The sequence below is a fragment of the Canis lupus genome, chromosome 32 (genome assembly GCF_048164855.1).
Source record: "Canis lupus baileyi chromosome 32, mCanLup2.hap1, whole genome shotgun sequence".
In the NCBI taxonomy this organism is placed as follows: domain Eukaryota; kingdom Metazoa; phylum Chordata; class Mammalia; order Carnivora; family Canidae; genus Canis; species Canis lupus.
This window is the reverse complement of record NC_132869.1, coordinates 33891041-33915710: the sequence shown is the minus strand read 5'-3', so window position 1 is coordinate 33915710 and position 24670 is coordinate 33891041. Positions and strand designations below refer to the sequence as shown.

The 24670-nt window shown below is 51.2% G+C and overlaps 1 protein-coding gene and 1 long non-coding RNA gene across 7 annotated transcripts in view; both read left to right on the top strand.

Moving 5' to 3' along the window:
• MEGF11 (multiple EGF like domains 11) overlaps positions 1 to 24670 on the top strand; it is a 344857-nt gene that overhangs the window by 89304 nt on the left and 230883 nt on the right. The gene's annotated exons all lie outside the window — the stretch shown is intronic.
• Positions 13510 to 14563, top strand: LOC140622773 (uncharacterized). The gene is made up of 3 exons (XR_012022447.1): positions 13510 to 13610; positions 14170 to 14325; positions 14414 to 14563. It is a non-coding gene; the product is annotated as an uncharacterized lncRNA (long non-coding RNA).

Here is a 24670-nt window from a genome sequence, read left to right as displayed (position 1 = left end):
CATGTATCACTTTAATTTTCTTAATCCTTCCTTCTCTTCTCCCCACTAGAGTACAGGTGTTTCTAGGGCAGGAGTGTGTGCGTGTGTGTGTGTGTGTGTGTGTGTGTGTCTCCTTTTAATACCTGGGACAGTAACCTGGTATGTCATAGGTATTCAACAAAAACTTGTCCAATGAATGAATAAATAAATGGCATCAGTAATTATACCCACCAAGTAGAGTATTTTAAATAAATAGAGTTGTTTATTTCTCACATAGCAAGTTTTCTGGAGGTTTAGTATCTGCTGCTGGCAAAGTGGTTCCATGGGGAAGGGCTAGGCTTTATTCCCTTTGACGACCATCCTTTGCAGGTTGGCGTGTTGCCTCATGGCTATAAAGTGGCTGCTGCACCCTCAGGCATGCTATCCATGTTCCCTTCATGAAGCGGGGAGAGAGGGGAGGCTTTTCCTCAAGAGGCTTTGTCCTTTTATTTAGAACAGAAAGTTCTCCTAACTGACTCCTCGAAACACTTTATTACCAGAACAGTGACATATGTCTACTTTTTCACCAATCACTAGCCAAGGGGGATGAGATCACCAATCTTAACTCATCCTTTTGGGGCTGCAGTGTAAGAGTCTCCGTCTATCATATAAACAAATCTGAGCTCAATTAGCAGAGAAAAAAAAGGGGAGAGGGAATGACTATACCATGAGAAAGATTGAACATCTTTCGGGAGATTTGTTGTGCTTTTATTGCCTTTTCCGAATCCAGAAGAATTGCGGTTAGTCTGACCTGCCTTATCCACAAGGGGCTGGCGTCAGGCTGTGGTGCCCACTGTGTCCTCCCCTAGAGCCTCTCTGGTTTCCCTTGACTAGCTCTCTAGAACCCAGCCCAGCTGAGACCCTGGTAATCCTTCCAGCCAAAGCTTTCCCCATCATCTCAGAACCTCACTTCCTTCAAAGGGTCCCATAGGGCACAATAACACCAAGACCCATGTCCCAAGGTCTGTCCTTGTCCTCTGGTGAGAATGTCACTGTGTACCCTCTGGCAGCCAGGGCTCAGGCCTGAATCTTCCCCTTCATCTTCCCGTGTGCTGTGAGGTCACTGAGGGTCCAGCTATGGTGGGGGATGGTGGCTGGGTTGTGTACAAGGTGTGTACACAGTGACCACAGTTGTGGGCCAAGTCAGGGTGCTGAATAACCTGGAAGGATTTCCCCTCCAAACTCCAAGTAATGGATTCAAAGTGCTTCCGTGGAGCACTGGATCTTAGGACTGGAGATCAGTTATTCATTCCTGAGGGTTCTTGGTCTTTCTCTGGGCTCTGGGGCTCCTGGGGACAGCTCTAGGGGAAGGATGGGAATAAAATATTTCAGGATGGGTGCAATGGATGCCAGTGGAGCCTGGCATCAGCCTTCAGGTGGAAGACAGGACCCGTAGAGCGTTGTGTGAGTCACTGATTCACCAGCTCCCTGCTGCCCCCTTTATTCGTGAGAGGCACAGAGAGAGCCACCTCAATGCCGACGCTCTTCCAGACTCCCTGCCATATATATCTCCATTCATCTGTTAACAGACACTTAGGTTGTTTCCTTGTGCTGGCTGCTGTAAATAAGGCTGCAGGGAACACGGGGTGCAGATACCTCTTCACGATAGTGGTTTTATTTTCTTTGGATCGATACCCACAAGTAGAGTTGCTAGATCATACGGTAGTTCTGTTTTTAACTTTTTGAGGAACCTCCACAGTGTTTTCCAGAGTGGCCGCACCAATTTGCATTCCCACCAGCAGTGCATGAAGGGTTCCCTTTCTCCACATCCTTGCCAACGCTTGTTATCTCTTGTCTTTTTGATGCTAGCCGTTCTGACAGGTGTGAGGTGATAGCTGTGTGGTTTTGATTTGCATTTCCCTGATGACGAGTGATGTTGAGCATCTTTTCGTGTCTCTGTTGGCCATCTGGATGTCTTCTTTGTAAAAGTGTCCATTCTGGTCCTTTGCCCATTTTAAAATTGGATTATTCTTTTGCTATTGAGTTGTATGAGCTCCTTATATATTTTGGGTATTAACACCTTATCAAATAGATAGTCTGCGAAGTTTTTCTCCCATTCTATTAAGAGAGCTGCAGTCTAGGTTTGTCTGAAAACGCAGAGTTCAGAAGCTGGAGGGTGGAGGACTCAGAAATATTTAAGCTGGTTTTCTGACCCATTTTATTTTATTATTATTTTTCAAGATGTTATTTTTTTATTCATGAGAGACACAGAGACAGAGGCTGAGACACAGGCAGAGGGAGAAGCAGGCTCCCCATGGGGAGCTAATGTGGGACTCAATCCCAGGACCTCTGGATCATGACCTGAGCCAAAGGCAGACACTCAACCACTGAGCCACCCAGATGCCCCTGTCTCGCCCATTTTAAAATGTGAGTTCATGCCTGAATGCAGACCACTGTAGGAATGGGCCTGTCCCTGAAAGGGCAATGTCAGGTGCCCAAGGTGAAGGAGATGTTTGAGAGGCAGTGAGTTTTCCACCCTTCACCTTGTCAGAGCTGATGTAGCCCATGCTTCCCACGCCTGGCTGCTCATTAGGACCCTGGGGAAACTTTTAAAACAATCTGGCTTCCTAGGCTGCATCCTTAGAGATTCCTGAGATTCCCATCAGTGGGGCTGGGTGGGGACCCAGGAATCTGCATCTTCTAGATCTCTTTTCCCTCGTGCTACCCCAGGTGATTCTGATGTGCAGCCAGGTCTGGGACCCTGACCCAGAGGTGGGGTGCAAAAGGTTGTGGGTGCCTAAGGCAAGCAGCTGTTGCTGGAACCTGACACCCCCAAGTCCTGTTCTCAGTCCAAGGGGCAAAGTGAACAGGGTTTGAGGAAGCTGCTCTTGGGCTAGGTCCAGGGGGTTCCATCTGCCGGGGAGTGGGGACTGTATTTGTGTGAAGCCTGCCTTTGGAGAAGCAGAACTTGAAATGGTTGGCTGCAGTTAAACCACATTTCCTTAGCTTCCACACTAAGCTTCTGACTATTGACTCTGCAAAGGAACGCACATGGGTGACACCAACTCTGGACTCACGGATGTTCTTGGTAGTACTTCTGGTTTGGGGGGACGAAAACAATGCAGGGCTTAGAAGAAGCATTTTAAATACTTAGTCCCTTTCCTGGCAATATATTTATTAAAAATGAATCTTTGGAATCTGCAGCCACATGCATTTCCAGCCCATTTGCAAGTGGTTCCCACAAGCAAGCATTTCCTCAAAGGAACGGGAATGGTTGGGCCTCACCCGGGGAGCAGAACATTTCAGGGGGAGCTGCTGTGGGAGGGGCATCCGGGAACTCATTTAAAATAAAATCCTATTCCTCTGTTCCCATTACCACCTCAGAGGTTGGCATGTATATACAGCCCCATGCCCTTCTTTCCTTTAAAATAATAGAAAACGGCCCCATACTTTGCAGCAAAACTTTAACCTTCTCTTTAGAAATCAGTCCAAAAGGTCAGAGCTGTGCTCCTTGCATTTCCTGGGCTCAGCTGGGAACTGATTAAAGCTGCCAGCCCTGGCTTGTCAGCTTTGTCACAGACAACTATATAAATTCTTTGTTATTCACTTTGCTGTGTATTATAAATATATTTATCTTCCTCTGTCAGGCGTCTGCAGGACAGGTGCTGGGGACTGGGAGTCCTGCTTAAGTGCTTCCAACAATGTCCTCTCTTAGTGACATCGGTGCCGCCGATGGGGGCAACGATCAGGAGATTCTGGACCCAGGACTGCCATAGGGTGGGGGCTGGTGATGCTGGTGGGGATGGGGAGAACAGTGGGCACAAAGCCTTGTATGTGGAAGGTGCCCCCCACCCCCCTCCCGGAGCTGATTTCCTGTGGCCAGATTGGTGTGATGCAGTGGTGCGATCTTGTGGTTCTGTGACACACACATGGGTGTGAGGTGACACTGATGGGGCAGGCACTTACACTTCTTCGCTCACTTTGACTAATGAAGGCAGAAGTTTTTGTTTGTTTCTGTTTTCTCATTCAAAGCTTAATGTCATTCTGCCAACAGTGATAGAGGAGAGTGGACAGTGGATGGGGTGGCTCTCTTCAGGAGTGAGGGGGTTGGGTGGTGGCGTGTGGCTGTGGAGAAGATCCCTCATCCCTGTATGATGTGGGAATGCCACCTATGTTCTGATTCAGTGCTATTAGCATGTCTTCCATCCCAGCTATTTCCCTCTAAAATCTGTGCATGAGGCGGGCCTGGGTGGCTCAGTGGTTGGGCATCTGCCTTTGGCTCAGGCTGTGGTCCTCGGGTCCTGGGATTGAGTCCCGCATTGGGCTCCCTGCGAGGAGCCTGCCTCAGCCTCTCTCTCTATGTGTCTCTCATGAACAAATAAATAAAATCTTAAAAAACAAATAAAATCTGTGAGTGAGGTTTTGGCTTCATTTCTATAGATGGGGAATCATAAGCATCTGAGAGGTAAAATGACTTTATAGTCATGGGGTCTGGCAGGAGTCAGGGGTCTGGCTCAGGGTATGGGCTTTCCCTGAAGTGTGGCATGGGAGGAAGGGCTAAAACGTTGAGTTTCAGGAGCTCATGCTGGAAGCATCTGACTCATGGGTCCCAAGGACTCATTGGAAGGGATGGGGCTGGGGCTTAGAGGGGTTTCACACTGGCTAAGTGACCTTGGCAGGTCATTTCTTCTTGCTGAACTCTCTCATCTCTGGGTACATGGGGAATTGGACTCTGATGGTGAGGTCCTCTCAGCTTAGTTATCACCCATGTCTGGGATGCCCTGATTTTGACAGAGGTAGGCTCAGGCTCAGGCCCTAGAGGCTGGCATGGCTCAATGTAAGCTCCTGGACCAGGGAAGACTTGAATTTCCTGTTTTATTCAGTTGCAGGAGTTGATGAAGGCAGAGGGACTGAGAGGGGACAGAGAATGGGGATGCGCAGCCAGAGAGGCCCAAGATTCCAAAACAGAGGGGCTGGGAGGAGACTTAATGCAGAAAATGACATCTCATTATTGAGATGAGGGACCAGGGCCCTGCCCTGGCCTGCCATAGTGAAGGATGGCAGAGAAGAGGGGCGCAGCCGAGGCCAACACCATGTCTGTCTCTGCAAGTGACCTGGGACATGGCGGGGGGAGGCTTCCTACGGGGGGAACAAGAGGACCCAATGCTTCACATGCTGCTGAGAAGAGAGATTACTGGCTGCTCTGATTCTACTGTCTGAAGCCCTGTATTGAGGCTGTGCTGGAAGAAAGATATTGATGTTTGCAAAAGATAGTCCATGGAGTACCGAGGATCCTGTGTGGGGGAAAGTGCTGGGAGCAGCCAGGACATTCCATGGAGTACCAAGGATCCAGTGGGAGAGAAGGTGCTCGGAGCAGCCAGGACATTAGATGCAGTGCTGAGGAACCAGTGTAGGGATGGGGCTGGGAACAATCAGAACATTCCATGGAGTAACGAGGAACCAGTATGTGGGAAATTGCTGGGAGCAGCCAGGATATTCCATAGATTACTGAGGATCCAGTGCATGGGAAGGTGCTGGAAGCAGCCAGGACGTTCCATGGAGTACCACAGAAACAGTGTATGGGAAATTGCTGCGAATAGTCAGAAGTTTCCATGGAGTACCAAGGAATCAGTGTGGGTGAAGGTACTGGGAGTACTAAGGACATTCCATGGAGTACCAAGGAACCAGTGTGGGGCAAGGTGCTGGGAGCAGCTGGAACATTCCATGGAGTACCGAGGAATCATGTGAGGGAAGGTGATGGGAGAAGCCAGGACATCCCATGGAGTACCAAGGAACTGAAGTGGGGAAGGTGCTGGGAACATCTGAACATTCCATAGAGTACAGAGGAACCAGTGTATGGAAGGTGCTGAGATGATCAAGGACATTCCATGGAGTACTGAGGAACCAGTGTGGGGATGGTGCTGGGAACAGCCAGGACATTCCATGGAGTAACAAGGATCTGGGGCGGGGCAGGGGGGATGTTCTGGAGGAGCAAGGACATTCCATAGATTTCCGAGGATCCAGTGTGCCGTGAGATGCGGAAGCAGCCAGGACATTGCATGGAGTACCAAGGAATCATGTGAGGGAAGGTACTGGGAGTACTCAGGACATTCCATGGAGTACCAAGGAACCAGTGTGGGGAAGGTGCTGGGAACAGTCAGAACCTTCCATGGAGTACCGAGGAATCAGTGTGTGGGAGGTGCTAGGAGCAGCCAGGACATTCCGTGGAGTAACAAGGAGCCAATGTGTGGGAGGCTCTGGGAACAGTCAGGACATTACAGGAGTATGAAGGAACCAGTGTTCAGAAGGTGCTGAGATGATCAAGGACATTCCACGGAGTACCAAGGAACTGGTGGGGAATGGTGCTGGGAACAGCCATGACATTCCATGGAGTAACAAGGATCCAGAGTGGGGAAGGTGCTGGAAGCAGCTTGGACACTCCATGGAGTACCGAGTAATCATGTGGGGGAAGGTGCTGGGAATAGCTGGAACATTCCATGGAGTACTGAGGAATCATGTGGGGGAAGGTGCTGGGAGCAGCCAGGACATTCCATGGAGTACCGAGAACCAGTGTGGGGAAGGCGCTGGGAGTAGCCCCACCTGGCAAGGGCATGGAGATTCTGGCGGTGGAGGTGCTGAGTTGCGCCTGCAGGGTCCCGGGTGCTGTGAGAATTTCCATATGCTGGGCAGAGAGCCGGTTCAGGGCCTCTCAGGACCCTTCCTACTGGGAGACTCTGGGAGTCCAGGCCCCGTTTGCTAAAGGGACTGGAATGACCCAGATGCAGACATAGGCCTTAAGACCTGTCAGCATCGACACTTCCTTCCCTGACCACTGCCCCAGCGGCTCCCCCCCAGGTGGGAGAAGGCGAGCCTGGCTGGGTTGGTGGGGGCCACTCTGGGGCCCCAGCTCCCTTTCCCACCACTTGCCTGGAAGAGCTGCAGTCACCATAGAACCGTCAAACAGTGAAGGGCCAGAGTGCAAACAGGGAGACAGCGAGGAGGCTGCTGCCAGGTGAGAGGCGACAGGGAGAACCAAGGGGGACTCCAAGTAGGAGGGGCAGGCTCTCCGGGGGACGTCAGGTTTGGGCGTGTTGAATTTGAGACGTCTATTAGACATCCACGTGGGGAGATTGGAGAGCAAGATGGAAACACGTCCTGAGTTCATGGGCACAGCCCAGGGTAAAATTCTAAATTCGGGAGTGATCTGCGTCTAACAGACGTTCCTTAAGGCCATGAAACCAGAGGGGATTAGCAAGAGCTCGAATATCCGACCTCTGGTCCCTTATTTTGTGTTTGCATCACATCCTGAGTTCAGGGGGTGCTTTCTTCCAGGCTCACGAAGCCCTTTGTTAGGGCTGCTTTCCTGCACCCCAAGGCAGATAGGGGCAGATTCTCCAGCCGAGGCTCGAGCCCTGGCCCAGGAGGGTGGGCATCACTGCGCATGCTCCGCCCGCCTGGTTACTGCACAGCACGGTGACCCGTGAGCCTGGGGCTCAGCTCTGGTGACAGTGATCACCGAGTGGCCCAGGGGCCCATACGGGCCCTGCCCTTATGTCTCGAAATGACCTTGAGTCGCCTCAGTTTACACCTCTGGCAACCCCAGGCTTGGACAAGATCATCTCAATGACGCCTTGCACATCTGACATCCTGCCTCTGTGATTCTCATTGGGCCCTTGGTTTCCCCTGAAGGGGATCTTGCTGGCTGTCAGAGAACTCGATGCTTCCCTGGGGAAAGACAGGGAGTTCCCGCTGGAGTAACCAGGGAAGGAAGGGGTGTGTGTGTGTGTGTGTGTGTGTGTGTGTGTGTAATGGTTGTTGAAATATTGAACTACTTCCATACTTCTTGGTAAATAGCTGAGCTGCCTCCCCAGGCTCCCCGAGGGCTGCCTCTGGGTCACCTCCGCCTCTCCCCTGGGGTCCACCCTCCCTGAGACCACGCCAAGATCCGCCAACTTAACGGAGTACCCCCTGGCCCAGCAGTCCCTCTGCACTCCGCCAGTTGTTCGGGATTTTGACTCTCGCCCCAGTGTGTGTGTCCGTCCCTCTGGCAGGTCCCCAACAGACAGACCTCTGTCTCTGATGTAGCCCCCGCCCTTTGCTTCCCATTCTCGGAACATAAATATGATCCCGGTAAATAAAAGTGACCAACTGCATCTTTATGACGGGGAGTCGGAGCAGCCTCACGCTGGGATCCCTGTTAAATCCCCGGATGGCTTATAACCCAGATGTTGACAGATGTTGGATGGGTGTTCGGGCTGGTGGGCTCTTCCTTTCCTCTCTTGTCCGAAGACTCTGCTGATGAAGGCCGCGGCCCCCTGGCTCTCAGGGGCAGGGGCTGCTTGCCCACTGCTTCTGGAAGAGCTGGCTCTTCGTGGGGCCGACGCTGGTGGGTGGGGAGGAGCGCGCAGCAGCTCGAGTGAGCGGAGGCGGGCAGGAGAGCCCAGCAACAGCTCAGGTGTTAAACTACTGAGGTGGAAAATTGCTCTGACAGTTATGATGTTGTTGTTTCGGGTAGCAAGGGTCACACTATCATTTAGCTCAGCCACGCCTGTTGGCGCTGCCGGGCTGACTGTCTCCTGCGAGGCTGCTCATTGCCGGTGTCGGAGCAGGCAGGGGTTTGCACCTGTCTTTGGAGAAGTGGGCCGCTGGGGAGCTGGTGGGCAGCCCAGCCCCAGGAGGGGGGGGACCATCCTTGGGGTGAGCGGGACCCTGGGGCCTTGATCCCCTGAGCTGCTGGTACCTGTCACTGGGGCCTGGATTGTAACCCAGAGCCACCCTGTGGGAGGATGTGGGGAGCTGGCATTTATTGGGAGCACTTTTGGGGGCCAGCTGTTGAATATGCATGAGCTCCTGTGACCCCCCCCTCTGCCACCCTGCCAGGTGAGGTGACCGAGGCTTGGAGAGAAGCTGCATATTGCTCAGGGAGCCCAGGAGGAAAACAGCCAGAGTTTGAGCTCTGCATCCTGACCCCAAAGCCCCAGACCCATTACTTCTTCATTCCCCAGACCCATTACTTCTTCATTCTTCCGGCGCCTCCTGCAGAACCAGGTGTGAAGTGGCTCCTCTGTACCTGGGAGAGCCTGGGAGTTGTTGTCATGGCCAAAGGGAGCGGGAAGTGCTTCTGTGAATCACGCCCCGAGTAGAGCTGGTTTCTTTCCCGAGCACTTCATCATGCCAAGGAGAACCTGCCTTGCTCTGCCCATCAGCCCATCCGCTAAAGAGCTTTTATCGATCACCTGTTCAGCTCCAAGTAAGACATCAATGCTGTGGGGAATGTGGAAGCCGTGTAAACCTGGGCTTTTTTTTTCCCCTGAAGAGTTGAGAGCCTGGGAGGAAGTGACAAGGAGCCAGTGTGGAAGGACAATCTTGCGTGGTAGAGGGTCTCCATTAGAGGACTGAGGAGGAGGCATGAAGGGGACCCAGGGCCAGAGAGGACGTCTTGGAGAACAGGAGAGGAAAGGTGGGAGCGTGATCCAGGCAGGGGATTGTCATGGGTGGAGTGCATACTTTCTTTCTTTCTTTCTTTTTTTTTTTTTTTTAAAGATTTTATTTATTTATTCACTAGAGACACAGGCAGGGGGAAAAGCAGGCTCCCCATGGGGAATCTGATTATGACCTGGGACGTGGGCTTAATCCCAGGACCCCGGGATTATGACCTGAGCTGAAGGCAGACTCTCAACCCCTGAGCCACCCAGGTGCCCCGAATAATTTCTATTTTCTCTGCCATGGAACATGGTGTCGGGAGGTGACTTACACAGCAAAGAAAAATCCAGAAGCAGGTGGAGGTGGGGAGGCAAAGGAGGGGGAGGTCCGGGCTCAAGTCCGGAGCAGGAGCCCAGCTCCTGCAGTGAGCTGTCCCTGCTTTTTGTGTCTTTATTTTGTCTCTGTAAAATAGGAACCCTCTTTCATGCCCTTTCTGCCCCATGAGAGCACTAAAGATGCATTGAAGGGAGGGGTGTGACTTGAAGCCGAAGTGGCTTTTTATTGAACAAATGGAGACTCTGAGACATTAGGAGTGTGCTCACCAGTCACTACCTCACCAGCCCTGGCGATAGGCCCATGTTTCCTGGGGATCCGGTGATGCCCAGGCTGGGCTGGGAGCTGGAGGAGCGGCTGGGTAAGGTGGTGCTGCAGAGCTGGACGTCCCGGGGCAAAGATGCAGGCAAGGCAGGGGCTGCCAGGGCTGGGGCTTGGAACCTGGAGCAGACAGGTGGGAAGGTGAGCGGGTTCCTGCAGCAGCATCTGCCTGCACTGTCCTCACCTCCACCCTGCGGAGGGCTTTGTGCCACTCCGTGCCTGCGATTGCTTTTGGGATGGGAGCCAGGCACTGAAGAGCATCTGGGCAGCAACGGAGTGCATTTCAAGGCAAAAAGAGTACCTCCCCAATACCCCAAGACATTCCTTCCTTGTCTCTTGAATCTTTCCTAACTTCCACCAAAATTAAGTAGGGTGATGGTGGTGGAGAGCGGATGGGGCTGATCATCTGACACCCGAGTTTTCATCCCAGTTGCATCAGTGACAAGGGCCCCATTTGAACAAAGAATGACTAGATTATGATTCAAAGTGTTCTCGCCCTCATACCCTAAGATTCCAGCAGGTTTCCAGGTGAACCTCAACATTCACGGATGCATCTTGCATCAGCTAACAAGCCTAATAGCAGTGCCTGCTATGTGCAAGCCACTCTCTTCGCAAGGGATAGTATCTGCCCACCCATGGACAAGGAGGGTGGCCTTCCTGGGGCTCCTAAGTCACCAAACCTGGGGGGAGAAAGCCCACCTCCCAGGCTCTGCGACTCCTCAAAGAATATTAATTATTCTCCAAGGAAGTCTTCATTCTGAGCCGTTCCCTTTCTCCGGTAATTAACATTACATGTCATTAACAGTCAGAGAACATTGTATGATCAAAGACAGCATAATTTGTAGCAAGATTCTGAGGAATAGCACAATATTTGTTAATTATGTTATTGATTCTTATGGTCTGGAATGCCCTAATTATTCCCCGATCCCTACTGGACCCCACCAGGCCTGCCGGGCTGGCTTTGAACTGCTGTCCTCCCCTGGGTGGCCCGACCCCCTGCTCTGGGGCTGGTGGGACCGCAGCTTTCAAAGGGATCAGAGAAGCTCAGTGTCCCCGGAGCCACATGAAACGGGGAGCTGGTTGGGACGTGGGGGCTGCTTCTCCCAGGCTCCCACCGCAGCTCTGACGGAGTCAACTAGCGAAATGTAACATCTCGCTTTAATTAGCCAGATGCTGTTAATTGACTTCTTGGGGGCTCCAGCAGGCGCTGCTTCAGGGGAGCAGAGGGATGGGCATTCTTCTAGGCCCAAGGCCACTTGCTGCTTTTGAAGAACGTGCAGCCCTGGGTGAAGCTCTGGAGGCCTGGGGAGGGGGACAGGGGAGCCCCTGGGGGTGGGGCTTTAGCGGGTATGTCTTGGGTGAGCCTCTCCACCTGCTCTAAAACTGCTAAGTGGGCTGCTGGATTTCCATCAGTGGCATAATTACAAAATGATGCTTGTTTCTTAATCAGCTGTATTTATGAGGGGGCCAAGCTCCCTCCCTCTTGTTGCTGAATCCTGCAATTAACCTTTATAATTGTGTGACAGTCGGCTTCCCACTCCATGTTTTGTCTGAACCCTGGTGGGGCTGCACCCTGAGCGGTGCTGACGGGAGGTGTGGTCTATCTGGTTCACTGGGGGGCCTGGGAGTGGGGACGGGGGTGGGAGGTTAGACTTAAGCTGAAGAGATCCACGGACACCACCATCGCTGGTCGGTAAAAACAGCTCCTCGCCAGGCTGTACCGATTCTTTCAAGCCCCACAGAGACCTTTGAGGTAGGTCCTATTAATATCCCCACTTTGCAGCTGGGGAAACCGAGATCGGAGCGATCAAGCGACCTTCACGTTCCTGGATTCAGGAATCCAGCCTGCGTAGACCACACCATGGAGGGTTTTTCCAAAGTGGCTTTTGGAGTGTTTCTGGAGAGTTTACTGAGCTCCCAAGTGCCTGTAACTGGGGTTATGGTTGTTTAGAAAGGGAAACGAGGGGCGGGGAAGGGTCTGTGGGTGAGAGCTGAGGGCAGAGGGGGAACAGAGGGGCCGAGAGAGTTAGTGCCCTAGGGCAGAGACACTCCACTTGGCCCTGTCCTGGGCATCTGCTTTTCCTCCTCTTGCCCGCTCTTTTCCACATCTCCTTACAGCGCTGGAGACTGAGGCCCTGGGTAGGGAAGTGACCTGACCAAGGGCTTCCCACTACTCATGGAGGATCCATGGCCAGGAACCAGCCATTATTTGTTGAGTCCCTTAGTGATGGAGAGGTGGGAGAGATGGTTCCTGCCTCCAGCAGCCCCTGCTCCAGCAGGGGCTATCAGATCACGAGATGTCCTACCATGGGGACGGGAGGTGACCAGAGACCTGGCGCCAGCCCTGCCCTCTCCCCCTGCACCCTCCAGTCCCACCCTCAGTAACAGCTGGCACAGCACAGATGTGGTAGATGCCAGGCTGCTGGGGGGAGTCAGTGGGGAGACACTGGCTGAAGGGCTGCCGACCCCTGGAGTGGGTGTGGAGTCAGTGCAATCTGGAGATTTGACCACAGAGGGACATTGTGCCCCAGGGCCCGGGTAGTAGCCCTGCCCTGCGCCACCAGCACCATTGTGCCTGCCCCAGCCCCAGCCCATCTGATCCCTTCTCTAGCTGTGTCTCAGCCAGTGGGAAATTGCTTACTTCTCTTTCTGCATTCCAAGGGATCCTGAGAGGGGACACTGGCCAGAGGAAGGGTCGGATAAGCTGAGACCCAAAGGTCTCTACATAAATAATTTCACATAAATGCGATTGTATCATGTGCGTATTTTAGTTCGTTCTTAAATTTTTTCCCCTTTAACTTGCCTCCATCTACCCTTTTACCCTGCATCATGTCCCCACCCCGTGCCCACAACGCCCTCCGTATTCTTCTGTGTCATGTACAGACAGGTATGTGTGTGCGCGTGCGGATTGTTAGCTTCAGAAAACAGCGTGATGCTCTCTGGCCTCTGACTTTTTCTCTTTCCACTACTCCCTGACAATTCTTCCAACTCAACCAGTTTTGCTCTCATTCATTCCTTTTAGTGGCTGCCAAATATTCCATGGTGTGGATATCCATCCATTATTTAAATTTTTTTTATTTCCCTATTAATGCGTCCACTTCTACTTTTTATATATATATCAGGAAAGGATCTTTTGAAAATACAACCCTGGCCAAATAGATCCCTTATTTAAAACCTTTCAGTGGTTGCCCATTTATCTTGGTGCAAGGTCAAAGGCCAGTTGTGTTCTGGGACTGACCCTTCTCCAGCTCATCCTGCACAACCACGGCCTCAAACTCTGCTCCAGCCAGAATGAGCCAGTTTTACTTCCTCAAGTACACTCCCTCTTTCTCCCTCTGCCTGGAGCACTCCTGCCCTACCTGGCTGACTCTTTGGCCTCCTTCATGTCCCCCATATGTGCTCCTTCTCAGATCCCTTGACAATGGCCTTGGACTTGATCTTCTCATAAGTTCTAGAACTTCGTGGTTACAAGTTGTTCCGTTTCCTTTCAAATGTTAGCATCTGACCGGGCATGTTATGTATCCAGGTCCTTGCCGAATGCCTGGCATCTTCTAGGTGTGAACAATTGAGGAAGGGTGAGGCTTCAGTCCTTGGGAGGAGGCTGGCAAGAACCCTGGATAGGGCCATCGTGTAAAGAAGGTGCTGGTTGGAGAGGGGTGGTAAATCAGAATTTTGGAGCAAGGAGCAGGGACGAAGCCAGATTGTTAAGGCCTAGGCCATGGGAGGCAAAGAGTTGGGGAGGGCAAAGTTAGGCTGGGACTTTGGAATAGATGAGATGACTGAGGTTCACCTTTGGGTCTCACTGGCAGCAGAAGAGGCTAGGGGATGATCCATGGACCTTGCAGCTCTGACCCAGCCACCATCCCTCCTGAAGCTGAGGTCAGGAAGGGTGTCCACATTATACCTGTCTTGGCAAGAATGGCTTCAGGAGTGGGATTTTGCTGTGAGTTTTCAGGTGGGAGCCTTATGGGAACCCATACAGAGTAGTTAGAGGAAGCAAAGGCAGGGGAAGTGGGCAAAGAGAGGGTGAGGAGACATGGTAATTCCTTGAGAAGGTGCTGATTTGTAGACAAAACAGGAGCAGGACAGAGAACCTAATCTGGTTCCTCTGCTGCCACTGTCTTCCGGCTAAAGTATGCTCCATGGAGTGATGCCAGCCTATAAACTGTCGGGTCTCAGAGACATAAGCACAGAAATTAAGAGGAAGCAGCTTGATAGCAACTTGGCATTGATACAGTCAGTGGATTCCTCTCATTGGATGGAGTAGAGACCCTGTGGCAGGTGGCAGTGGTGAGTCGCACTTGGCACACACTGCATGGGGCTCTGTACTCTATGACCACTTGCCAGCCATGTCTTATTGGAAATGTAACTGTTCTAGACTATGAGGAACTTCCATCCAAATGGTGACCGTTGGCTTGTCACTACATGTCTCCCAAGGGCAGAGCAAGAGGACACGCATCTTCTCAACAGCCAGAAGGAGGAACTTCTGTTAGACACGGGTAGGAATTAAAAGCTATAATTTGCTGTGGCTATTGTCTGGAAGAAATGTCGGCTCTTCCTCTGAGGTCTTGAGAGAGACTGTCCCTTGCTGCCTGGAGAGGAGGGGCCAACCAGGACATCTAGACCAACCTTCCTGTTGGAAGCCAATAATGATAATACCTAGCACTTGTGTCATTCATCATACCTTCCAAAGCACTTTCACTAGCATTATCTTTTTGATCTTCCTAACCACTCTTCAGATCGGTCAAAGCAGGAGTCATCATCCTCACTTTGTGGACTAGATAAGATCAGAGAGGTCAAGTCAGTTTCCCAAAGTTAGCCAGCAAATTCGAAACAAGAAAGGATAAGAGACAACACCCAGGCTTTTGTTGTTGTTGTTGTTGTTGTTGTTGTTGTTGATTATGTTTTAGATCAGTGGCACAGGGGTATGGGGGGAACTGAAGAAGCCAACAGTGTGGACAGTAGCTGCTCTTCACTGGATGCCCAACAACGACAGCAGCGATGCTTGTGGGGTTTTTATAGTGTATCAGATACTGTGTATAATTACCTCATTTAATTTTCGCAATGGATACAATTACCATCTCCATTTGCAGATGAAGAAACAGAGTCTCTATGAGATTAAGTCATTTGTCCAAAGTCACTCAGGTAGTAATTAACAGAGCTGATTCTTGATTCACACCAGCTGACGCCAGGGCACGTCTTGTATGCCACTAGGCCGCAAGCCAGCCAACACCCACACGTGGTCCTCCCTGGGGCCCAGCGCGGCCTGTGCCCGCTCACCGATCCCCTACATAGAAACTGAGGCTTGGTCACATTAGAGCCCTGTCTTACAGCCACACACACTTAGTGGACTTTCACACACACACACACACACACACACACACACACACGGCCCCGATCAAGATGGGTCTTGCTGATTCCTGACCTTCCCTCTTCTGGCACGTTCTGCAGCCTCTCTTCGGCCATCAGCTCTGCTCCAGCCAGGCCGCACAGGTGGACAGGCTGTGCGCATGGGTCGGCCCACGCGTTGGACCTGGCTTGCACCTACCCTTTCTCATCCCTTGGAGAGGACTGGAAAGTCAAATGCATTCAGCACCTGGCAACTGCTAATTATTAACGCCTGAGCCGCTGGCAGCTCCTCGTTATGTCACGTCACACAGAAGATTTATGGCCACTTTGAAAGTGGCTTTGAAATGAGACAAAACTCAATATTGAATTTTTTTCATCTCCTCCTCCCTCTAGGGTTTCAGGGCATATGATATCAGCTTCCTCCCCATTAGCATATCTCTAACGAGCTCTTATTAAGGTGAATTTCATCCCAGCTCTCAGAGTTTTCATTAGAGGAGGGAGGGGGAGGGAGGGCAAGACACAGGCAGATGCAGGGACCTCAGGGCACGGGGACCTCTGGCTCGGGGACCGGGGGGACCTCACTTGGCTCCAGCCTCCTCCACGGGAGCACCGTTCTCTCATCCATGCAGGAGAGTCCCTGCTGCTTTTCACTGTGGGATTGGGAAAAGGGACACAGGCAGTTAAGCAGCGAGGCTCACCATACAGGAGGGCCTGGGTTGGCTCAGCCACTGCCCAGTGACAGGCAGGTTATCACTCTTCTTTGAACCCGTGCAGTGGGGACTGTGGCACCGGCCACGTGGCTGTGCTCTGTGGGGAGAAATGGTGTCTACTTTGTTCACTGCTGTAGCTTTAGTGCCTGGCACATCAGAGATGCCCAGTAAAGCAGTGGTGGAGTAGACAGATGGGTAGAGGGAGGGATGACCGTGTTGTCCCACAAATGGGATTGGCTGCGGGTGCCAGGGCACCTGGTAAATGTTTCCTCATTGGCCATCTATGATTGGGCTTGAGTGGGGTGGACTGGTGTCCAAGGCACTCTAGCAGGCCTGGGGGCGGGTGGGGGAGCTACAAGCCCCGCTGCCCTGTGTCTGTTGCCATATAGATGTACTACGGGAGAGGCTGATGGGCATTTCCATTACAGCAACTCTGCTTTTTCATCTGGGCCTGTCTGGCTTCTTGAAGGTGGCAGGGAACTTCGCCAACGGCTTAGCAGCCCCTTGCTTTTGCCACCCAAAGACACTTTGATAGGGTGAGGGCGCCCTGTGGGTCCAGGGCAGAAGCACAGTACCAGTAGGAAGGAGGTACCCAGTAGGTACCTGTGCCATGGGGTGAATCTGGAGAAAGAGACTGAGAAAGGTCATCCGCTTGGTAAGCTTTCATCTTGATGAGGGCCACAGCCCCTGCCCTCAGGGGGTCCTGGCGGGTGATTCTCACCCTTGGCAGCTCACTAGAATCATCTGAGAAGCTTTTTTTTTTTTTTTAATAGTGATGTCCAAGCTCCACCCACACAAATTTGGTTCTCGCTGGCTTGGAGTGAGGTCCTCAGCATGGATATTTAAAATGTTCTAGGTTGGGATCCCTGGGTGGTGCAGTGGTTTAGCGCCTGCCTTTGTCCCAGGGTGCGATCCTGGAGACCCGGGATCGAATCCCACGTCAGGCTCCCGGTGCATGGAGCCTGCTTCTCCCTCTGCCTGTGTCTCTGCCTCTCTCTCTGTGTGTGTGTGACTATCATAAATAAATTTTTAAAAAAAATTAAAAAAAAATAAAATGTTCCTAGACGATTCGAGTGAGCAGCCAGGGTGGGTACCACTATTTAGTGTGTGTGTGTGTGTGTTGGAAGGGGGATGCTAGATATCTTGCCCAGAGGGGACCCTCCACCACCTGCCCCCCACTGGGAAGAGAGCCTCAGCCCTTGCCCTGAGCTCTGTGATGGAAGCACCCTGATTTCTTCCTCAAGGACAGAGGAGATGCCAGAGTGAGGGTGAGGCAGCCACCTCTGGACAAATGTTACCCAGTCCCTGCTCCACTACTGAAACTTTGGGGCGCTTCTCCCCCCCATCTGCCTCAGGGTCCTCCTCTCCAACAGGCACCTCTAGGAACAAATGAGACTTGCAGATAAGGATGTGCTTTGTAAAAAGCCTACAAGAAGGTGAAGGATTTTTAACACCAGGAGACTCTGCAGAGCGGTCTCATTCGTCCTAGGGAGAGAGGGCTGGTGGAAGTGGTTTCGGAGGGCCCCGGGAAAGCAGGGCAGAGAGGAAGCTTCCCTGCAGCCCCCCACTCTGCCCCTCCAGCTGGTCGCCTCCTCTGGGCCCCTGTTTGGAGGAGGCAAAGGAATACCTGCGGGGAAGGCTAGAGCAGGTGGCAGGGAGAGACCCCGGCCAGCCACTCGCGGTCCTCTCTGCACCCAAGGAGAGAAGGCACCCCGGTGCCAGGGTTGGGATGGGCTGGAAAATCAGCTGACACTGGGGTTCTTTGAGGAGCTGGTAAATTCAAAGTCCCCAGAATCCAACATGCCTCCAGGGGAATCTCTCCTTCCCCTTGTCCCCAGGCTCCCTAGGCCTTGCCACCACCTCCACCCCCAGCCCCCCGCCCAGGGGCTCTGCTCAGGGGCCTCCCTTCCCTTTCCTGTGGCAGGGTGGAGCGGGAGGGGTGCTGGATTTGGGGTCCGCTCTGCCCTCAGCTGTGTGCCCTTGGGCAAGTTTCTTTTCTTTCGGCCTCCCTTCCCTCATGCAGAAAGAGACCTGTTGTTGATTCATTGATCTAATCCTTGGCCAGTTATCAAACGTATATTGATACCAGCACTGGACCAGAGGCTGAGGGCACCAGGAGGGAACCCCTCTTCCCTCTCACCTGCTCTTGCTGCAAAGAATCACCGTGGAATCTTTTTGAGCTATAAGGGACCTTAGTGAGAGTCCAGGCTGGGCTCTAAAACAAAAGAACTGTCACTCAGCATCCTTTTATACACGGGGAAACATGGTCCCATGGCTGGTGGGTGATTCTAGAAAGCTCAAACTCAGGCCTGTAAGCCCATGCCCTCTCCTCAGATGAGCTCACTTACTTGGAAAGCGATTCTAGCCCCTTCTTATCAGGAAACAGCCCAGAGGGGTACAGTGACTCATTCAGGGTCACACAGCCATTATGCCAGACCCAGTGAGAGGCCTGGTTCTGGGTTTCTTTGTCCCTGGCTGGGTGCTCAGCTCAGAGCCCATGGGTGCCTTGTCAGCAGATCTGTCCCCTCACCGGTTCCCCCTCAGCAGCTGTGCCAGGCTGGTGGCCACGCTCGCTCCCTTGCCCTTCCCGCATTTATACGCCGCGACACATAGATGCACAGCTCTACCATTTGGCTTTAGTGATTGCTCCACAGTGGGTGAAATTGGTTTGAAATAAATGTCCCCTCTGCCTTCTTCCCTCGAGGTGATTTGATCCTCATCTTCACTTTGTGGAGCCATCCAGAGTGTGGCACGCGCCTGTTCTGTCGAGATATGTCCTTTTAGATGCAAAGATGATGCCTCGGCTACAGCTGGGCGAGATGTTTCTTGAGAGGCATGCTGAGGTGGCTGCTGAACCCCACCTGGGCACGGCCCCTTCCCGGTTGCCTCAGGATGCAGCCCAGCCCCGAGGGGCTCCACGCGTGGAGCTGAGTGTTAACAAGGGCTGACAGTGTCCTCAGCTTTCAAGGTTATTAGAATATTTTCCGTGTGGAGCCCTGAATGGGGTGAGCCCTGCTCATTCATGGGGCGCAGACCACTGCTCTGCCTTGCTAGGGCAATGGCTCCTTCTATAATAGAACAATCTCCTCATCTTCTGAAGGCTGGGGAGATACAGGGGGGTCATGGGCTCAGTTCTGCATCACATTCAGATCTCTTGGCAGTTACTGCTGCCACTAGCACCCAAACTAGCCCTTTAGGGGAGAGAGTAAGGGGTAGGGCTTATCCCCATGGGCCCTGTCTTCAAAGCACAGCTGAGGGCGGGATTGACACATTAAAGAAGGTAGTTAGGCTAAGGGATGACACAAGGGGACACAGAGAGAGGGTATAGTAAAGTAAGCTAATCTGGTCGGTCCAGGGGGTCTGGCTTCCTCATCTGTATCCTTGGTTGTGCCCAGGAGCATCACCCTGCCCGGTGATGTTCCTGTAGAGGAAACATGCAGCCCCCCCCCCCCCCCGCCCATCTTTTGATGTCAGAGCTGTAGGAAACTTAAAGACCATCTAGAACTTTCTCAGCCAGGTTCCAGGGAGAATTCAGCCCTAGTGCCCTATGACATCCACTCTCTGTAATGGATCTACTTTTCTCCTAGGCATCTAGAATGGTATGTGCTATGTACCATCCTTGGAAAAGTTGAGAAAATAGTCCATCATTTTCTGGGTTCTGTGGTTCAGATGAGGAGCTCCAGCTAATACAGGCGTCCTCTCCGCTAACAAAGCACTGAGGAGGCAGGAGACTTGCTCAAAGTCACAAAGATAGCACAGGCTAGTCCTTCTCTCACCATACTGTAGTGTCCTCTCTTCTCTGCCCAAATTTAGTGAGCTCAGAGGAGGCTTTGGTCCAAAGAGATGGCCCATCCCTCCCCCAGCATACCATACATGGCACACATACACACACGTGCACACAGACAGACAGACCGACACATACACACAGAGGCTCTGATTCTGAAGAGCAAAGCCATAATCGGAAGTACAGAGATGGATGAGCCCTGAATTCAGAGCCAGATCATTCACTTCCAAACTGTGAGGCTCTGCAAACAGAGATCATAACACCCGTTTCCTGGAGCTCCAGATCATTCACTTCCAAACTGTGAGGCTCTGCAAACAGAGATCATAACACCCGTTTCCTGGAGCTACTGTGAGAACGGAGTGACATCGGCCAGGTGCCCAGCGCAGTGTCCACAGACCCAGTTCCCACCTCTCCACCCCTCTCTCTTCTCCCTCTCTTGGCACAGTCAAACCTGTGTCCTATGTCGGAGGCCTATGTTGGTTCTCAGGCTTCTGGCCTGCCCTCCACTCTTCCTACGCATTGAGTCCTGCGTGTGTGATGGCAGATTTAGAGACGTGTGGGCACACCACAGAATTAGGAGTGTGTTGTAGACTTGGCACAAGTTTCCTATTGGTGAGTCAGCCTATCAGAGGTTAGCACTTCACAGGCGGGTGCCTGCCTGGGGTAAGGGCCAACCCCGAGAAGCTGGAGCTGGAGGGGAAACCTGCCCCACAGCCATTTTGCCTTGAGAAAGGGATTGGTCAGATTTCTGAATTTCCTATTGAGTTAGAAGGGAGGCCGAGAAGACTTGGTTCCAATGCCTGCTACCCAAATCCTTTTGCAATATGCCCTTTCCCCTTCTGGCCTTGGTAAGTGGATTATATTGAGTGGGAACAAATCTCTTTGGATTTGTTGAAATTTGGCATGATTTTGGGTTGTGGTTCCTAAAGGCCTTGTCTTGTTCAGGAGTAGGTAGGAGAGAGGGAAAGGAAGCTAATGAGTTACCGGCGCAGAAGCTAGCCCTGGTGACTGTTTCCCAGGAGGGCCCAGAATGGGGAAGGCCCCGCTCATTTGTGGGGCAGGAACCACTTCTCTAGGGTGGAAGCACACACTTGATGAGAACCAAGCCTGATGGGCACCACTGGGCGTGATTAGCTGTACAGTGGCATTCCGGTTAATCGAAGGCTCTACTTCATTGGGGTTAGACTACATTGTCTTCTCAGACACTGGTGCTCAGGATTGCTGGTGCCCAGCGAGGCCTAATTCTGTGACACGACTCAGATCCTCCTCTTCCTCCCTCCTCCTGACCTGCCAGGCCTCACCTAACCACCTTAGTCCACACTGTTCCGTAGAAGCCCTCAGAAGGAACTGCTCTGACATGTTAAGCTTTTTAATTTCACACACACGGCGTGTATATGCCCCCAGACAAAACAGAATTGATTTATAATTCTCTTAATGGAAGCACAGGCTTTAGTTGCTCTAGAAATAGATCGTTACCTCTGCCACCTTTTGTAATTTTTTTTTCCTCCCATTTTTTTTTTTCACACCACCATGGTCTAAAAATATGACGCTTCATTTCAGCCTTCTCTCGTAAGCCACTCATTGCCAGACGTTTCTCTTTAAGCCTTTAATTTATAGCATGTTTGTTCAGTTTTGCTTCATTAATTAATGTTCTTCCCAGGCCCCCATGCCAGAGTCTTTGTGTAATGCTGTCTTACAGTAAGCAGGTGCTTTTATCCTTAATGAACAATTTCCTGGAAAATACTGAAATAAACAACAAAGAATCAGGCCAGGAACACAATGAATCTGGGAGTTGTGTGCCATTCTGTAGATTAAACCTGGAAGATGCGGAACATTTTTTTTTTTTTTTTTTTTTTATTAATCTGCTACAGTGCTGTGTTCGTGGTTCCTTCCTTGGGGAGGGTGTGTGGGGTGCTGAAGTTCTGGAAGGCAAATGAGCTTCCTGCTCCTCCAGGAAACCAGAGTTCAGAGGAACTGTTTTTTAACACAAACGCATGCAGCTGTGGAGATGATTGTCAGATGCAGCGCAAGCCAGAAGCGCAGCCAAATTGGCCTCTGGTTCCAGACTTGGAATCCTCTGGAGCTTAGGCTGTGGGTCAGCAGGGCCTGGGCTGAGCCAGACTGCCACCTTCTTGAAATAAATCTTCTTTTAAATCTTTTTCTTTTTTAAGATTTTATTGATTGATTGATGAGAGATACAGAGAGAGGCAGAGGCATAGGCAGAGGGAGAGATAGGCTCCCCACAGGGACTCGAACCCAGGACCCCGGGATCTCCATGAGCCAAAGGCAGGATGCTCAACTACTGAGCCACCCAGGCATCCCTTGCAATTCCTCTTCTGTCCTCTCTCCTTTCTGGCAAACTTTCTCCACCCCAAGGGGGCAGCTCTCGGGCCAGGGACCCTAATAAGGACTCATTCTCTCTGTGTGCAGACCCCACCCCCACGCCCCAGCAAGAGGGCAGTGACCACATTTTACCCAGCATTTTGTTGTTTGCAGGCCTTCTTACAACCCATACCTCTTTGGCTTCTCCTGACCCTCTGAGTAGGTTTTCTTAGTGTTCCTGCTTTGCAGAGGAGGAAGCTGGGACTCCCGGAGGTTAAGTGACCTATCCAAGGTCACATAGTTGGTAAGAGACGGAGGTGGGATGAGGACCCAGGAACCGATTACGATTCCAGGGCTCCAGGTTATCGTTACCTTTGGAGGAGCAAGCCCGCGTGGGTAGCGTGGGTAGCGGGGCCTGAGCAAGCCCTGGAGGGAGGTGAAGTGCCCCAGGCCGACCTGCCCAGGCTGTGAGCCAGAATTCATCAGTGTCGCGAACAAAGGACTGCAATAAATTTCTTTTAAATTCTGAATACCTGATTCATTTATTATACTGAATACAGCTGACAGAATCATACATTATCCTTCCATTTTTCTGTGTCGGCAGATCATTTTGGGTCTTTGAAACGGCATAATGTTTTTAATCACGGCACGGATACAATCACAGCATGGACACATGCCATACGATTGTAAAGGCAATTTTGCCCCAGCTTGATGGCTCCAAGGGCTGCCTGCAGAGCCCCGGAAAGTGGCCTGTGTCCCTAGGGGTAGCAGGCTCGGGCTTGATGAATCCCTGTTCTCTGGGAAAAGGCATCCCAAGGGGCAGTGGAGGAGAATCCGGACCCGCAGGAAGGTGGGCTGGGCGGGGGGGGGGGGTGGGTACTGCCTTCTTGGTTCCCAAAACGAAGATGGCTTTATTGAGGTTTTTCAATTTTAAAATTGAAGCCAGCTCATCATAGAAAATGTAACCATCCAGAAAAGTATAGAGAAGAAAGTAAGTCACCTAAAATGTCATCACCCAGATATCTTTGTTAACACATCCTTCCGGACATCCTTCTATCTCGCTTGCTCTCAATACGCACACCGCACACACGCACGCTGCATTTTATATAGACGTGATTATGATGTGCATGCTCTTTTGTAACCTGTGTTTTTCATATATTAATACATCAGGGTTATCTTTCCATGTTGATGAACATATGTACGTTATCTTAAAATATCTTTGCATCTCTGATTATAGTGATAATGTTTCTCGTAAGAAACACTGATGTAACAATAAAAATAATGACTTAGAAGCACAAGTCCTATGATACTGCTTCCTTCCCCTCCAGCCCCCGTGAAAGATGATCACTCTTAATGCTCTAGAGGATAGGCTTCCATATTTTTTCCGCACATCAATATTTTAATGTTTGCTTAGTATTTTGTTACGTAGACGTGCTGGAGTTTATTTAGCAAGGGCCCTACTGATTTAGGCGTCTGGATTGTTTCAGTGCTACAACAAACATCTCTTTATTAAGAGATGATGCAACGAACGTTCTTTTTTTTCATAGTTGACTTTTATTTAAGTTGAATTTAAAATTAAATTTACTGTTAACAATTTTTAAAATATTTTATTTATTTATTTATTTATTTATTTATTTAAAAGATTTTATTTTTATTTATTCACGAGAGACACAGAATGAGAGAGAGAGAGGCAGAGACATAGGCAGAGACAGAAGCAGGCTCCCTACAGGGAGCCCGATGTGGGACTCGATCCGGGGACTCCAGGATCACACCCTGGGCTGAAGGAAGGCGCTAAGCCGCTGAGCCACCCAGGGATCCCAAAATATTTTATTTAAATTCAATTTGCCAACGGATAGTATAACACCCAGTGGTCATCTCATCACGTGCCCTCCTTAGTGCCCGTCACCCAGTTACTCCATCCTTCCACCCACCTCCCCTTCTGCAATCCCTTGTTTGTTTTCCAGAGTCAGCAGTCTCTTATGGTTTGTCTTCCTCTCTAATTTTTCCCCACTCAGTTTCCCTCCTTTCCCTTATGGGGCAACAAACATTCTTGAGCCTGTGATCCAGGCCAATTTCTTTCTTTCTTTTTTTTTAAACAGTTCTTTTTTTTAAGATTTTATTTATTTAATCATGACAGACAGACAGAGAGGCAGAGACACAGGCAGAGGGAGAAGCAGGCTCCCTGCAGGGAGCCCGACATGGGACTCAATCCCGGGTCTCCAGGATCACACCCCAGGCTGAAGGTGGCGCTAAACTGCTGGGCCATTGGGGCTGCTGCTGGCCAATTTCTTATTAAAAAAAAAAAAATTGCAAAGTAGAATGCTAGGTTAAAGATACACATTAAAAACATGTTGTTATACATTGTCAAGTTGCTTTACAGAACACACTGATTCATGTTTCTATTACAAATGCATAAGCATAGACATCTTCAGGCTTTGGGACAGTTGGTATTTGGCTTCAGAATCTTCTG